The 16,626-nt window shown below is 44.2% G+C and overlaps 1 non-coding gene across 1 annotated transcript; it reads right to left on the bottom strand.

Annotated features, from left to right (window-relative positions):
* Positions 1-6,417: 6,417 nt before the first annotated feature.
* On the bottom strand, positions 6,418-6,493 carry TRNAI-GAU (transfer RNA isoleucine (anticodon GAU)). Its single transcript has one exon. It is a non-coding gene; the product is annotated as a tRNA-Ile (tRNA).
* Positions 6,494-16,626: the final 10,133 nt, after the last annotated feature.

The raw sequence follows: 16,626 nt of genomic DNA, 5'->3' as shown, positions 1-16,626 counted from the left end.
TAGTAGGTCACCACTGGCAGCCTGCAGTTCATGAGCGTGGTGTATGCAGGCTCTGCACCTGGCCCTCCTTCTCCCCTCTCACTTGCTCTGCTCCTACATCCTCGGTCCCACCTTCCCAGCCTTTCTGCATCTCCGTTCCTCTTCTCTCTAGAATTCCTTCCCCCTTTTGCACACCTTGTGAATGACTCATCTTTCAAGACTCGGGTGCAGCATGCGTTCTCTCTTCAGCCCTTCCTGAACACCACCAAATAAAATTGACCCCACAGTTAAATATAGAAGGGTATTTGGGGACCCGTGTTTTAAACTCTCAGTTATATAGAGGCTTCTGTTAATCTATTTTATCTGGAATGTCTTCGTAAGCCTTGATAGACTTGGTTGGAAAGATGGAGAATATACTTTCAAATTTCCATGTTGTTTGGTTCAAAAACCATGTGCCCAACACAACACTCTTGCACCACCCCTCCCTCACTCCTCACCGCTGCTTCCCTAGATTTTTTACCCAAGACCAGCTAATCCAGTGACGAAATTCTCCAAGGGAGGAGTGCGCAGTGACTTTTGGCATGCTCTTGATTGTTATGCTCTTGAAGAAAGGGCAGTAATTTGTACAAAGGAACCGTGGAGAAGTAAACATTGCCTCTGCTACTGTCATCTGGGCTATTTATGTCTCCATGGTCCTAAGGTCTCGCATGAAGCCACCCATCATTCTGAGCCAAGCATGTGTGGGCCTGCGGATTGAAATCTTGGGGTTGGAGGCGTCCATCCTGATACCAGAGTGGGACTCTACCTCCAAGCCTGGGCCCAGACTCTTTCCTTAAAGGGTCAACTTGACCTTTCCGGAGCTCGCAGAGGAGGAAAAAAAAGCATCAGATGTAGAAGGCATGCTGTTAAAGAACCATGTTACTTCTAAAATGGTAAAAAGCAGAGTCGGTGTAAGTTCCACAAAATCTCTTCTGTGTCTGTTTGTTTTATTATATTTAAATGTGTCTTTTCCACAGGTTTCAAGTTCCTGAAAGAATCGAGTCTGTCTTCTGCATTTTTTTATCCTCTAGATATCAGAGAACTTTGCATAAAGGATAAACCTAGCAAGTTTTTGATGGGTGGATTGCTGAGCAGATAAATGGATAAAACAGAGGAAGGCAAAGAACCTGTTCTGGGACTAGCCAGGCAGCAGAAGGGGAGGCGAGCAGCAGAAAGGGAGGCGAGCAGCAGAAAGGGAGGCCGGGCAGCAGGAAGGGAGGCCAGGCAGCAGAAAGGGAGGCGAGCAGCAGGAAGGGAGGCGAGCAGCAGAAAGGGAGGCCAGGCAGCAGGAAGGGAGGCCAGGCAGCAGGAAGGGAGGCCGAGCAGCAGAAAGGGAGGCGAGCAGCAGAAAGGGAGGCCGAGCAGCAGAAAGGGAGGCGAGCAGCAGAAAGGGAGGCCGAGCAGCAGAAAGGGAGGCGAGCAGCAGAAAGGGAGGCCGAGCAGCAGAAAGGGAGGCGAGCAGCAGAAAGGGAGGCCAGGCAGCAGGAAGGGAGGCCGAGCAGCAGAAAGGGAGGCAAGCAGCAGAAAGGGAGGCCGAGCAGCAGAAAGGGAGGCCAGGCAGCAGGAAGGGAGGCGAGCAGCAGAAAGGGAGGCAGAGCCGCCTGGTTTCACTGTGAAAGCAGAGCAAGAAACAAGATCACCCAGAAGTAACTGAATTCAGAAAATGACAGTACTTTAAGTCTCTTAGGGAGAAATGAGGAAGAATGATGAAATTAATGGAAAAGAGGCAAGAAAGTTATTGAGATAAAGGTTTTCTCTTAGATTTGCTTTCTTCACAGGCACGTAACTAACACCCACTATCAGCTGGAGGACAGTCTATTCATCTTTATCTCCATCACCTCCCTGAGTCCCTTTCCTTGAAACTCCAGACAAAGCCGTTTCTCTGTTCCTTCTGGCTGCTGCACACTCCCCATTAGCACCACCTGGGCTTTGTTATGAGAGGTCTAATGCAGAGATGGCATTTACGGGGCTTGAGGCAGAAGAGAGGCTACTCTTTATTTTCAGTCTTTGTTCTTCGTCACCTCTGGTTCCTACTCTGATCTCTCTCACAAAATGGTCTTGATCTTAGCATCCCCAGCCAAACTGCGTTTGAATGAGGGAACCTCTTGGGGTGTTCAGTTCACTATTGAAGTCACAAGAGACAGGAAATAACAGGGTCACAGGGAGAAATAACCTGCTATGAGCTTGGCAAGATCTGTGTCAATGTCTCCCAAGCCTTTTCATTCTTTGACTTACCTCTGAATGTTTACATACACTACTAGCAAGGCACATAAGCTCAGAGAATAAGCGCTTGGGAGAGGCCTGGAAAGGTCTTCAGGTGACTGAAAGAGAAGTAAAAGGGCAGGAAAAAGAAGGTAAGGAAGACAAGAGGTCCAAAGAATGAAGAGAGTCATGGGAGATGTGAAGGAGGAGCCACAGAGAGGCAGCCTACTGAGCTCTGTCAGGGAGATTGTGGCAGTTACCTCTTCTGAATGTGCTGGCTCTGGTTTTGAGTGGAGAGAAAGCAAGGCCTGCTTCTGTGAAGACAGGCAGGGACATCCCTGCCAAGCTCTTTCTTCACTGTGTGTATGTGACTGTTGGTTAATGTCATTCTTGACTTTTCCCACTGGACTGTGAGCTTCTTGGGTCCACAACTTGTTATAATCATCTTGGTGGCCCATGGTTGATGATCAGCTGATGTTTATCAAAAGAAATAAACCAAAAAAAAAAAAAGGAAAGAAAGTTGGCCTAGCCAGAATTGTTTCAAGAGGAACCTTAGTGAGGTAACTTCTAATAAAAGTCACCTGGGAAGCAGGGTTTAAGTATCTCATGTACAGCAGTGTTGTTGATATACCTAAGTTTAAACCCTTTTTGATGATATTATCAACAAGATAAGTGATAACAAGAGTTGGAAAGGCTGCACCTCTATATTTATTATAAATAAATAAACAAACAAATCCTTTGTGATGGTACCTGAACCCTTTGTCAAAAGAAGGTATTTTAGGCTCTGACTGGTTGGCTCAGTGGACAGAGCATCAGCCCAGTATCACACATCCTGGGTTTGATCCCTTGTCAGGGCACACAAGAGAAGTGACCATCTGCTTCTCTCCCCCTCCTTCTCCCCTTTCTCTCCTTCTCCCCCTCCTGCAGCCAGTGGCTCGATTGCTCGGTTGGTTCCAGTATCAGCCTCAGTTGCTAAAAATAGCTGTTGATTCAAGCATTGGTCCCAGACAGTGGTTGCCAGGCAGACCCAAGTTAGGGCATACAAGGGAGTCTGTTTCTCTGCATGCTCCTCTTCTCACTTAAAAAATCAGGCATTTTAGGCCCTGGCCAGTTGGCTCAGTGGTAGAGTGTCGGCCTGGCGTGCAGGAGTACCGGGTTCAATTCCCAGCCAGGGCACACAGGAGAAGTACCCATCTGCTTCTCCACCCCTCCCCCTCTCCTTCCTCTCTGTCTCTCTCTTCCCTTCCCACAGCCAAGGCTCCATTGGAGCAAAGTTGGCCCAGGCGCTGAGGATGGCTCTATGGCCTCTGCCTCAGGCGCTAGAATGGCCCTGGTTGCAACAGAGCAATGCCCCAGATGGGCAGAACATCACCCCCTGGTGGGCATGCTGGGTGGATCCCAGTCGGGCGCATGCGGGAGTCTGTCTGACTGCCTCCCCGTTTCCAACTTCAGAAAAAAATAAATAAAAATTAAAATATCAGGCATTTTAGATGAGCTCTCTTCTCCACTCATTTTTTTTTAATTTTTTAATTTATTCATTTTAGAGAGGAGAGGGAGAGACAGAGAGAGAGAGAGAGAGAGAGAGGAGAGACAGAGAGAGAGAAGGGGGGAGGAGCTGGAAGCATCAACTCCCATATGTGCCTTGACCAGGCAAGCCCAGGGTTTCGAACCAGCGACCTCAGCATTTCCAGGTCGACGCTTTATCCACTGCGCCACCACAGGTCAGGCTCCACTCATTTTTGTACTACAATATTTACCCCTACTGAAATGCCTAGGCTTAAACTCACCATGTGTCTGGGTGGCTTTCAGCAAGTTGCATAACCTTGTTGTGGCTTAGTTTCTCCAGCTGTAAACTGGGACAGTAACACCTACTTCATAAGGTTGTTATGAGGGTTAAATGAGTTAATATTTGTGGTCTAAACTATGCCTGGCACATAGTAAACAGGATGTGTTTGTCTTAAGAAGCTGTTCGGGAATCACAGATTTATATTTAGAAATCCTCTTTATGTTTTCTTGCTTTATACCAAAATCCCCTTTCTGTGTCTTCAATTTATTTCTGAGGGAAGGGTCTTCTAAATAGATTTGACAAAATGAGGATTGGTTCAACCCACTTCTTGGGCAACAGAATTTTCTCCCTGAACTCCTAGGTCAGGTCCACTTACTGTAGGGAGCACACCCACCTGCAGGACTTAAATATTGGGCTAGCCTAGAAGGAAAGGTGTGGTTGGAAAGTTAGGAAATCTGAGTTTTTTAGGGTGGAGCCAAAAAACACACTAATTTCCTATGCAGAACCATTATACACTTTGTAATAGAAAAGATGCAGGCGATAACTACTACGTGCCTCTTAATACTTGTCTATTTCTTACAACCACCCCACAAAAGTGGTGATTATTTAGGTGTTACAGATGAGGAAACTGTAACAGAGAGAGGTTAGGTAACTTGCCCGAGATCACACAACTGGTTAGAGATAGAGCCAGAGTTGGGACTGAAATCTGACTTGATTCCAAAGCCCTTTTTGGACATCTCAATGTTAGTTGCAGAGCATGTGCTACAGGCGTGCTACTAGAAGACAGAAGGAATTTCAGCCTAGCAGGGCAGGGGCCCAGGCTAAGGTTTTCTTAGGACACCAAGGTTTCCTTAGGAAAAGCAAGCTGGTCTGGTTCTGTAAGCCTATTGCAAAACCCTCCACTGCTGAGTCATGGAGCAGCTTCCTAGAGGCTGGAAGGAAATTTTCTAAAGCTACCTGGTCACTCCCACCCACTTCAGGAAATTCAGGCCGAATACATGTGATACTGAAAACAAGCAAGTCCCTTGTATAAAAAAGACCATGCATGGTCAGTACCCTACGCTGAAAGTTTTTTCTCAAGCATTGTGCCCTTTAAATGGCACAAAAGCACGATGCTGGGCAAAGTGTCCCAGAAGACCCCGTGTGCACTAAAAACAGACCACAGATCTGCTGAGATCAGGGGAAGGCCATAGAAATTCTTCAATTCAAGTCTCTACTTTGCTGGAAACCCTCCATTGCTTCCACTTCCTGTAGGATGAAATCTCACCTTGGTTTTGGGTTCCAGGCCCTCCATTATAGAACTCTACTGTCCCCCACTCTCAGCTTACCTAACCCTCTTCACCTTGCTCCTGCCAAATAGGTTTATTACTGTCTGTTACCACAGTATACCTGATTCCTCCTCAGGTTTGGAGAGCAACAAAATTTCCTCTACCCTCAAGGTTCTTCTGGCTGGTCTAATAATCAAATAAACATGAGACAGTTTAGCAAGAGGAAATAACCAAATTTAATACATGCATATATGTATGGGAATGCCACATACATGAGTCAGAGACCCCACATGCATGAGACGTTCAGCAATAGAAAGGGGGATGGAGGTATAGAAGACATCCTGAGCTAGGGATTAGGTGATATACATTGGGGGCTTCAAAGGGTCGTTGCAGGGTGATAAGAAGAACAGACCTTTAGTAAATAGACATTTTCTTTGCCCTAGAGATAAGTCAAAAGAAGTTCTCTCTGATAATTTCCTTCTGGGCAAGGCCTCTGATTCAAGTTCTAGGAAGTTAAAGGAAAGGCCAGAAGTTTCTCTTGCACCTGCAGCTGAAGTTGCCTTCAGTTCAAAGAAATCTATATACCACTGAGGCAGATCTTGGGGTGGCTTGTTCTGACCCTCCCCCCACAGGCTCTATACTTTTTCTCACACCAGCCCCTCTCTCCCTCATTCTAACTACCCCAGCCTAAAGTGACCTCTCTTTATTCTGACCATTTCCAACTGGCCTCAGACTTTATTAGCAATACATCATATACTACTGAAATGCCCCCTGACAATAATTTTATTGTTGTCTTGGGTTGCTATATATACCATTTATTTATTTATTTATTTATTTATTTATTTATTTATTTATTTTTGGTATTTTTCCAAAGTTGGAAACAGGGAGGCAGTCAGACAGACTCCCGCATGCGCCCGACTGGGATCCACCCGGCATGCCCACCAGGGGGCGATGCTCTGCCCATCTGGGGCATTGCTCTGTTGCAACCAGAGCCATTCTAGCGCCTGGGCAGAGGCCATGGAGCCATCCTCAGCGCCCGGGCCAACTTTGCTCCAATGGAGCCTTGGCTGTGGGAGGGGAAGAGAGAGACAGAGAGGAAGGAGAGGGGGAGGGGTGGAGAAGCAGATGGGCGCTTCTCCTGTGTGCCCTGGCCAGGAATCGAACCTGGGACTCCTGCACATCAGGCCGACACTCTACCACTGAGCCAACTGGCCAGGGCCCAAACTCTTTATTTTTTACTATTCACATGTTCATTGTTTGCCTCTCCAACTAGATTATCAGAGACTGACTATCTCTGATAGTCAGTCAGAGATAGTCTGACTGACTATCATGCAAGAGTCATGTTTATCACTGCATTTTTAGTGTCTCACTGCATTTTCACAATACCTTACACAGTGCTTAATGCCTCGTAGATCTTAATCAGCATTTCTAGGTTTATTGTGAAGACTGGCCAATTCTCTTTTTCCTCCTATCTTTCTGTTTATACCAAGAGTATCATGAGCAAATAAAGAGGAATTTGGCAGAATTTTTCTTTTAGACTGTCCTTGAAGTTTAGCATTTCAAAGGATCTCAGCTGTTTCATCAGTGCAGAGACCACTCTGTGCCAAGTATTACGGTAAGGTCCTGCAGATAATGCTAGAAGAAAGTAAGCTAACAGGACCCACGTAGAAAGATCCCTAAAACTCTGGACCCAATTTTCCCAACATCTTCAGAACAAACAAACAAACAGAAACCAGCAATGACAAAACTGCTTTTTTGGATGATTCCTGTCTACAAATCCCAACAGGAAGCTGAAAGGTCCTGAAAAAATGGAAGCCAGGTTAGTGCTGCTGCTTTCACTACTGCTCCCACCATAAAATATAGTCAAAAGTTGGAAACAGGGTACCATCTGTCAACACAGTCTTATGATATCACAAGTAGGCACTTCTACACTCAGGAAAAGGAGGCCATCTCAGTGGAAAGAGGCCAGGTGTCTCATTCCCAGTAGTTTTCTCCATCATTCTGGATACAAGAGTCTCATGACTGGGTCAGAGTGGCCTGAGTCTGCAGCCAGAAGCTGCTGCAAGCCACATCCTAAAGGATTTCTTCCTTTGAAAGCTCTGCCTGCAATTTCCAGGGCATCCCAGGTTAAGGTAGCCATGGTGTTGCAATTTTGCTTACAATTTCCAAGGTGATTTTAATGTGCAGCCAGAGTTGAGAGCCCTCGGGCTTTCGCTCTGACCTCCCGGGATGCCAGAATGAATCTTCTGGCTTCTGCCCATCATCTCCATTCCCATGCTTTGCCCAAACCCTGACCTGGAACAATCCCAGTCCTTCCTAAACATAGGCCCCCAGGAATTAAGGAAGGTAGATGGATTTCTCTCTACTGTTCCCTTCTTGCATCTCAGGTGCAGGTATCTCCTCCTCCATGAGCCTTTCCTGCACCCCTCAGCCCCCTGCGCCTTCCCCCTGCAGCAGTTAAGAACTAACCCCTGGCCTGACCTGTGGTGGCACAGTGGATAAAGCGTCGACCTGGAACACTGAGGTCGCCGGTTCGAAACCTTGGGCTTGCCTGGTCAAGGCACATATGGGAGTTGATGCTTCCTGCTCCTCCCCCTTCTCTCTCTCTCTCTGTCTCTCTCTCTCACTCCTCTCTCTCTAAAAAATCAATAAATAAAAAATATTTAAAAAAGAAGAACTAACCCCTGTCCAGCACACACTCACCTACTACCTTATAGTGGAATACAGCCCTCACACGGGCATGCTTTATCTCTCCTGAAATCAGACTCCAAAGAGCCATTCCTTGAACCTTTTTATGTTCTGACAGGGATGAACATGGGGTGTTGTGCACAAATAGACTTCAGATGTGCTTAAATATTGAATGGAAGGAGAGAGGGACGGGAACAAAGGAGGGAAAATTTTTATTCAACAAGTGTTTACTGTGCATCTAACATGAAGTTAGTGGAGAAATAGTGAAATAGTAAACAAAAGATAAAAGAATTCCCCAGCCCTGGCCGGTTGGCTCAGCGGTAGAGCGTCGGCCTAGCGTGCGGAGGACCCGGTTTCGATTCCCGGCCAGGGCACACAGGAGAAGCAGCACCCATTTGCTTCTCCACCCCTCCGCCGCGCTTTCCTCTCTGTCTCTCTCTTCCCCTCCCGCAGCCAAGGCTCCATTGGAGCAAAGATGGCCCGGGCGCTGGGGATGGCTCTGTGGCCTCTGCCCCAGGCGCTAGAGTGGCTCTGGTCGCAACATGGCGACACCCAGGATGGGCAGAGCATCGCCCCCTGGTGGGCAGAGCGTCGCCCCTGGTGGGTGTGTCGGGTGGATCCCGGTCGGGCGCATGCGGGAGTCTGTCTGACTGTCTCTCCCTGTTTCCAGCTTCAGAAAAATGAAAGGAAAAAAAAAAAAAAAAAGAATTCCCCAGACTGTGGTAAATATAATTAAAAATAAATAAACCAGGGTAAGAAGATGGAGAATGTATGTATAAGTAAATAAATTTGTCAATTTTCCAGTAAATGCAAACTATACAAACATTTTTAAAATAATTTTTTATTTCTCAATTATAATTGACATATAATATTATATTTGTCTCAGGTGTATAACAGTGATTAGACACTTATGTAACTTTAGAAGTGATCACCTCGGTAAGTCTAGGACTCAGCTGACACCATACATACATTGTACCTCACATCCACATGACTGTTCTTATAGCTGGCAATTTACACATCTTAACCCCTTTTCATTTTAACCCATCCCCTAAATACCCTCCCATGTGGCAACTATCAAAATGCTCTCTGTATCTATGAGTTTGTTTATGTTTTGTTTTTTAGATTCTACATATAAATATAAGTGAAATCATATGGTATTTTTCCTTCTCTGACTTGTTTCACTTAGCATAATACTCTCTAGGTCCATCCATGTTGTTATAGATAGCTAGATTTTTATCCTTTTTTATAGCTACATATATTTCATTGTACCATCTCTTTATCCATTTATCTATCAATGGATACTTAGGTTGCTTTCATATCTTGGTTCTTATAAATAATGCTGCAATGACCATAGGGATGCATATGTCTTTTTAAATCTGTGTTTTAGGTTTCTTTGGGTAAATACCCAGAATGGAATTGCTGGGCCCTTCTTGTCTCTTGTTATAGCTTTTGTTTTAAAGGTCTGTTTTATCTAATATAAGTATTGTCACCCCAGCATTTTTTATTTCCATTTGCATTAAATATCTTTTTTTTTTTTTTTTTTTTTTTTTTGTATTTTTCTGAAGTTGGGAAACGGGGAGGCAGTCAGACAGACTCCCGCATGTGCCCGACCGGGATCCACTCGGCATGCCCACCAGGGGGCGATGCTCTGCCCATCTGGGGCGTCGCTCTGCTGCAATCAGAGCCATTCTAGCGCCTGAGGCAGAGGCCACAGAGCCATCCTCAGCACCCGGGCCAACTTTGCTCCAATGGAGCTTTGTCTGCAGGAGGGGAAGAGAGAGACAGAGAGGAAGGAGAGGGGGAGCAGTGGAGAAGCAGATGGGTGCTTCTCCTGTGTGCCCTGGCCGGGAATCAAACCCGGGACTCCCGCATGCCAGGCCGATGCTCTACCACTGAGCTAACCGGCCAGGGCTTGCATTAAATATCTTTTTATATCCCTTTACTTTCAGATCTAAAATGGGTCTCTTGCAGGCAGCATATGTATGGATATTGTTTTCTTATCCATTCAGCCACCCTATGTCTTGTGATTGGAGCATTTAATCCATTTGCATTTAAAATAATTATTGGTAAGTACAGAGTTATTGCCATTTTATTATTTATATTTTTATCTTTTTTCCCTTCTTAAAGAAGTTCCTTTAACATTTCTTGTAATACTGGTTTGGTAGTGATGAACTCCTTTAGTATTTTTCTTGTCTTGGAAGCTCTTTCAGTGTCCTTCAATTCTAAATGATAAGTAGAGTAATCTTGGTTTGCTAAGTAGAGTAATCTTGGTTGCAGTTTCTTGCTTGAATAGTTTGTGTTAATCCCTTTTGGTCTGCAAAATTTCTGTTGAGAAATCAACTGATAGTCTTATGGGAGCTCCTTTGTATGTAATGAATTTTTTTCTCTTGCTAATTTTAAGATTCTCCATTTGTTTTTAATCTGTTGCATTTTAATTATGATGTGTCTTGTTGTGGGCTTCTGGGTTCAACTTGTTTGGGACTCTCCGTCCTCCCTAGATTTGTATGTCTATTTCCTTTACCAGGTTAAGAAATTTTTTAGTAATTATTTATTCAAATAGGTTTTCTTTGTACTCTCTCTTCTTCTAGTACCCCTATCATGTGAATGTTGGTACACTTAATGTTGTCCCAGAGGCCTCCTTAAATATTCTCACATTTTGGATTCTTTTTTCTTTTTGCTGTTCTGATTGTGTGTGCTCTGCTGATTTGATCCTCTGCTTTATCTAATTTACTATCAATTTCCTTTAATATGTCTGGTCATTTATTGTATTCTTTTTTTTTTAAGATTTTATTTATTTATTATAGAGAGGGAAGACAGAGAGAGAGAGAGAGAGAGAGAGAGAGAGAGAGACAAGGGGAGGAGCAGGAAGCATCAACTCCCATATGTGCCTTGACCCGGGAAGCCAGGGTTTTGAACCAGCAACCTCAGCGTTTCCAGGTTGACGCTTTATCCACTGCGCCACCACAGGTCAGGCCATTTATTGTATTCTTTACATCTGACTGGTTCTTCTTTATATTTTGCATCTCCATTTTTATGTTTCCTATCTCTTTGTTAAAAGTTCTGAGTTCACTGAGATTCTTGTAACCAGTGTTTTGAACTCTGCATCTGGTTGATAATTTGTCTCTATTTTGTTGAGTTGTTTTTCCAGAGTTTTGTCCTATTCTTTCATTTGGGACATGTTTCTTTGTCTCCTCATTTTGGCACTCTCCCTGTGTTTATTTTCATGTAATGGGTGAAGCTGCTACATCTCTCAGTCTTGGTAGAGTGGTCTTATGTAGTGAGTGTTCTGTGGGACTCAGTAACACATTTTCCTTGGTAACCTGATCTGAGTGCCACAGATATGTCCCTTGCGTGGGTAGTGTGTACCCTCCTGTTGTAGTTGAGGTTGGGTTACTGTTGGCACATCAATGGAAGGGACTGACCCTTAGGTTGACTGGCTGTGAGGACTGGCTATGACTATAACAAAGGAGCTGTTTGCAGGGGCTGACCCCAGTAATCAAGATTAGATTGGGGCTCTGGTGCCTCTAAGTTTGCCTCTTGGGTATGTTGTTTGTGGAGGTGGTAGGGTGGTGCTCTGGTATAGCCTGAAGCTGGTCACGGGGTATGTTGACCAAGTTTAGCTGCTGCCTATACCCTGGCTGATATGACCTAGAAAGTAATCTGCAGATGGTTGCTGCTTGTGCTGGGCTTGGAGTTGCCTGAAAGAGGTTAAGCTGCAAACCAAGGCTAGCTGCCATAGTGCCAGTCTTGGGCCACTTAACAAGAAGTATGGGGCACACGAAGGCCAGATGCTGCTTGTTTGGGATTTGTGAATCTTTGAGGGGTTTTAGGAAAGTCTGTAGCACAAGCCAAGACAGAACATTTGTGAAAAGGCCACTGGAATTAGCTTGGCTGGGCCCACAAGTTGGCTAAGGCAGAGTCTCAGGAAATCACCAAGAAGAGGTGAACAGTGTTAACCAGGTTGATGAAGACTCAGAAATGGCATCTGCTTGTGTTAGCAGGGGGAGAGCTCAGCAAAGGAATAATGGCTTCTTCCAGCACTTCTGTCTGGGAGAAAGCTGCTTCTCCAGTTCTTGCCCTGAAGTCAGACGATTCACTTCTTCCCTGTATATCCCTCACACTTTTTAAGCTGCTGCTCCAGCACTGGAGCTCAGAGCAAGTGTCTTCAGCAAGTAAGTCTGTACACGGGCCCTGTAAGAGGAATGCCAGGGCTTCAGCCACTTGGTCTCACTCAGCCATAATCTCGGCTGGTTTTCAAAGCCAGAAGTTATGGGACTTCTCTTCCTGGCACTAAAACCCTGAGCTGGGGAACCCTATGTGGGGCTGTGATCCTTTGCTCCTTAGAGTGAACTTCTACAATTGAAATATTCCTCCTGATTTTTAACTGCCACACATGGGTGTGGAATCAGCTGGTTCTGAGTCTCCACGTCTCTTACCAGTTTCCATATGGTTTCTTCTGTGTATCCTTGTTATAGGACTTCTATTCAGCTAGATTCATGCAGTCCTAAATAATAGTTGTTCTGTAATTTAGCTGTAATTTTGATGTGGTCATTGGAAAAGTTGAGTACAGTGTTAACCTACTCTACCATCTTGGTCAGACGTCCAAACTACACAAATATTTAATTACATCCACCCAATTTTTTCCCACCACATTGTATTAGAGCGGAAGAAGGTTACTGAGTGTCTATATCAGTTTGCTAGGACTGTTGTAACAAAGTACCACAGACTGGATAGCTTAACAACAGAAACCTATTGTCTCACAGTTCTGGAGACTAGAAGTCTAATATCAAGGTATCTGGAGGATTGATACCTCCCGAGGGCGGTGAGGGAAGGATCTGTTCCAGGCCTCTCTCACTGGTGTGCACCCTAATGACCTCCCTAATTCCCTCTGTAAAGGTCTTATCTCATAATAAGGTCCCATTTGAGGTACTGGGGGTTATGTGTTCAACATCTAAATTTTGGAAGAATGCAGCTCAAACCATAACAGTGTCCAAACAAATTTTTCTTTTTTTAAATCAGGATCTACATATTGTTGGTAGTGGTGAGAATAAAAATGGCACCAGGTGTGTAGTAACCTCAGTACTTGAGTTCTGGCTAGGAAAGAATTCAGAGCCAAGACTCAAAATATAAGAGAGTTTATTTAGAAAGTCTTTGAGATTGAAGAAATGGACTCAAGAAACAAGTTACAGAGGCAAAAGAAGAAAAGAAGGATAGCTGAGAGAGAGAGAGAGAGAGAGAGAGAGAGAGATACTCCTGGCGGGGGGGTGGAAGAAAGGCAAGAGTGTGATCTGGGAGGGAAGGCACACTGGGTCTTATGTTCTAAGGCAGGGGTCCCCAAACTACGGCCCGCGGGCCACATGCGGCCCCCTGAGGCCATTTATCCGGCCCCCGCCGCACTTCCGGAAGGGGCACCTCTTTCATAGGTGGAGCATAGTTCCCATTGAAATACTAGTCAGTTTGTTGATTTAAATTTACTTGTTTGTTATTTTAAATATTGTATTTGTTCCCGTTTTGTTTTTTTACTTTAAAATAAGATATGTGCAGTGTGCATAGGGATTTGTTCATAGTTTTTTTTTGTAGTCCGGCCCTCCAACGGTCTGAGGGACGGTGAACTGGCCCCCTGTGTAAAAAGTTTGGGGACTCCTGTTCTAAGGGCTGCTAAGAGTGGAGACTTTAGGGAAAGTCCCAGGGGAGGATCTCAGTAAAAATATTCATCAGCTCCTCAGGTGTGTCCTTTCAGGGTCATGGTCTCCACTAATTGGTCGGCACCAGGGCAAGGGGTGCTTAATCACGCAGTTGGTCCTGATGTCAGCTGTGCAGTCACTTGTCTGGTGTTTCTGCTTTTCTGGGCCTGGAGCTGAGATAAACAGAGGCCGGGCCTATTGTCCTTGCTTTGGTGACCTTCTGTACCTGGCCCATTGTTCTTGCTCTGCTTACATCTGTCTAACTGCCTACCACAATACTATTCAGGGTGAACCACCTAATGATTATTTTACTCAATAGCAAACTCCTTGAGGGCAGGAACTCTTTCCTTGTTCACAGCCTGGCTCATGGAAAAGATTAAATTTATTTTGTTCAAGAAAACTCAGGGTAAAGAGTAAAGTTGTTTAACCCTGGAAGTCAAGAAAGCTTGATAGTCTATAGCAATTCCTGGAACTCTCTGAGTCAAAGGAAATTATGTCCCCATGACACAGAATCTGTCTCTGGATTTCTCAATTAGAAATATTTGCATGATGAGAGGAGACTTGTTTCTGAATAGTCATTGCTCTCCCCCTGTCAAATCAATGGCTTCTTCTTCTGACATCAGAATTAGCTCTACAGCAACTACATGAGTCATAGAGAGGTTTGGCTCTCAGTATGAGACTGAACAGCAGGAAAGAGGAAAAGCATCATAAGAAAGAGATCCCTTACCAGAACATAAAGGTGAAAAAGAAGGCCCATATCTCAGCCTCTCAGTTACTAAATACAATAGAAACAACAAAATAGATATTTTAACCAAGTGCCTCCCCACCTTCAGGATATACTGGAACTTCTCTTCCAGCTCTCAGTAAAGGGCTGCACCCCATCTGGGCCCCTTGCCCTCTGTCCCTATCAACTTTAAGCAGCTCAACACACAACACCAAGAGAAGACACCATGGATATGGAAGTACGAGCTACTGCCACCACCCTGCCTGACACTTGTTGACTCATTGAGGTCTACTGTGTGCTTGCATTGTCCCCTAGAAACTTCAGCTATGGTATCTCAATTTAGCCACCACACATATTCAGAATGGAGGTATTCCATTCAGGAAGACATACTTCCCTTATCTTTTTCATCACGAAAAGCATTGAATGAAGGTCTCATCAAGGCTTCATCACAGTGGGCAGCATTCTTCACATCTATTTGTTCAGATAATCAAGAAAGAGAAGCCAGACGGTTAAGCAGGAAGGTTTTCATGCTTTCTCTTCTACCTACTGGCAGCTGCATTAGGTATCTCATCCTCCAGGTTGGACACCAAGAAAAATCCTAAGAAAGACTCCTGGAAGAGGATCCACAAAGCTAAGCATGTCAACCAGAACTCCAGACAGTATAAGAAAGAAGAGACCATGTTTTCCACATTATTGTGAAGAAGTTGCTGAAGAGTCACATACAACATAGCTGAAAATGCTAAAAACAATTATGATCTGTTAGCAGTGTCTCTGAGGGAAAGACTAAGAAATGGCCAAGACTGAATCCTTGAACTGTAGCTTCCTAAGGGAACTCTGGAGAAAGGACTCTTGCAGCAAATGCACATAGCTTATGATGATAAGACTTTGCCTTTCACTCTAGGAAGTTGGACTGGACCATGTAAAGGCTAGGAAGAATTTGTTTGCTCCTTTGGCCTACGACTTAGATAGTATTTTTCAAATGCATAAGATATTTTTCAAAGAACTACAAGTTCTCACTGAGATTTTTTTAAAATATGGCTTTTTATTTTTTATGATAATATAAAAATAATTCTTAACTAGTTCTGAATCATCTGGATGACTGTTTTAGAATAATCCCTGACATTTCAGTCTCTAGGATTGTGTTTGTGAATGTTATCACAACAAAGGAAGCAAATGATGTTTAAGCCTGCTGTATTAGTGAAGATTCTGAAATGGTTCAAATGTAAAACGTAGTGAGAGAATTGAATCATCAGATGGCAGATGGAAATATGGACGGTTATATTGTCCCAAATGGGTTCAGCAGTATTCCTGGTCCTTCATGCTTTTCTAGAACCCTGTCACTATCTCATCAACAGGTAGAGTCTGTATTTCCTCCCCTTTCAACCATGATGGGCCTTTGTAACTGCTTCTACAAACAGAATGTGGTAGAAGTGATGCCACATGACTTCTCAGGCTAGGTCATTTTGCTTTGAACACTTGCCCTTGGAACATAGCTTTATGTTGTGAGAAAGCTGAAGCCCTGTGGGAGGGCCACATATAAAGGTATTCTAGCTGCAAGACCTAGATATGGTCCCAGTCAGCAGCCAGTGTCAATCACCAGACATGTGAGTGAGCAATAAGGGGTGGGCAGATTTTGACCTGAGTAACAAATATGGCCTATCACCTGTTTTTATAAATAAAGTTTTATTGAAACATGACCATGCCCATTTATTTGTCTGTGATTCCTTTTGTACTACAACAGTGAGTTTTAGTAGTTTCAAAAGAAATCATGTGGTCTACAAAGGCACAAATAATTTACTAACTGATTTTTTACAGAAAAAAGTTTTACTGACCTCTGTATTAGATGATTTCAGTCCCCAGTCTTCAAGCTACCCGGTTCAGTCCTAGTAGAGCAGAGACAAGCTGTCTCCCCCAAACCCTGCCCACGTCATAGATCTGTCAGCAAAGTAAATGTTAATGTTCTAATCCTCTAATTGTGGATGGCTTGTTTCATAGCAATAGATAGCTACTGAGATAAAATGGAGCAGTTTTATAAGCATGCTGGATTCAGGAGGACCTGGCCCCAGGAAGTGATTGCATATCCAGATTCTACTAATCAGAGCTTATCTTTGTATGTACCAACCTGTAACAGCTCATTAACAGCAAGTATAGTAGGTAATTACAATAAAGCATTTTTCCATTCCCAACTCTAATAAAAATTAGATTAGATGCATTCTTTAATTCAGATTTTAATAACATCACAATACTAATCTTCAA

Source organism: Saccopteryx leptura, chromosome 8 (genome assembly GCF_036850995.1).
Source record: "Saccopteryx leptura isolate mSacLep1 chromosome 8, mSacLep1_pri_phased_curated, whole genome shotgun sequence".
Classification (NCBI taxonomy): domain Eukaryota; kingdom Metazoa; phylum Chordata; class Mammalia; order Chiroptera; family Emballonuridae; genus Saccopteryx; species Saccopteryx leptura.
The sequence above is the reverse complement of the archived record's forward strand: the minus strand, read 5'-3'. Positions and strand labels throughout refer to the sequence as shown.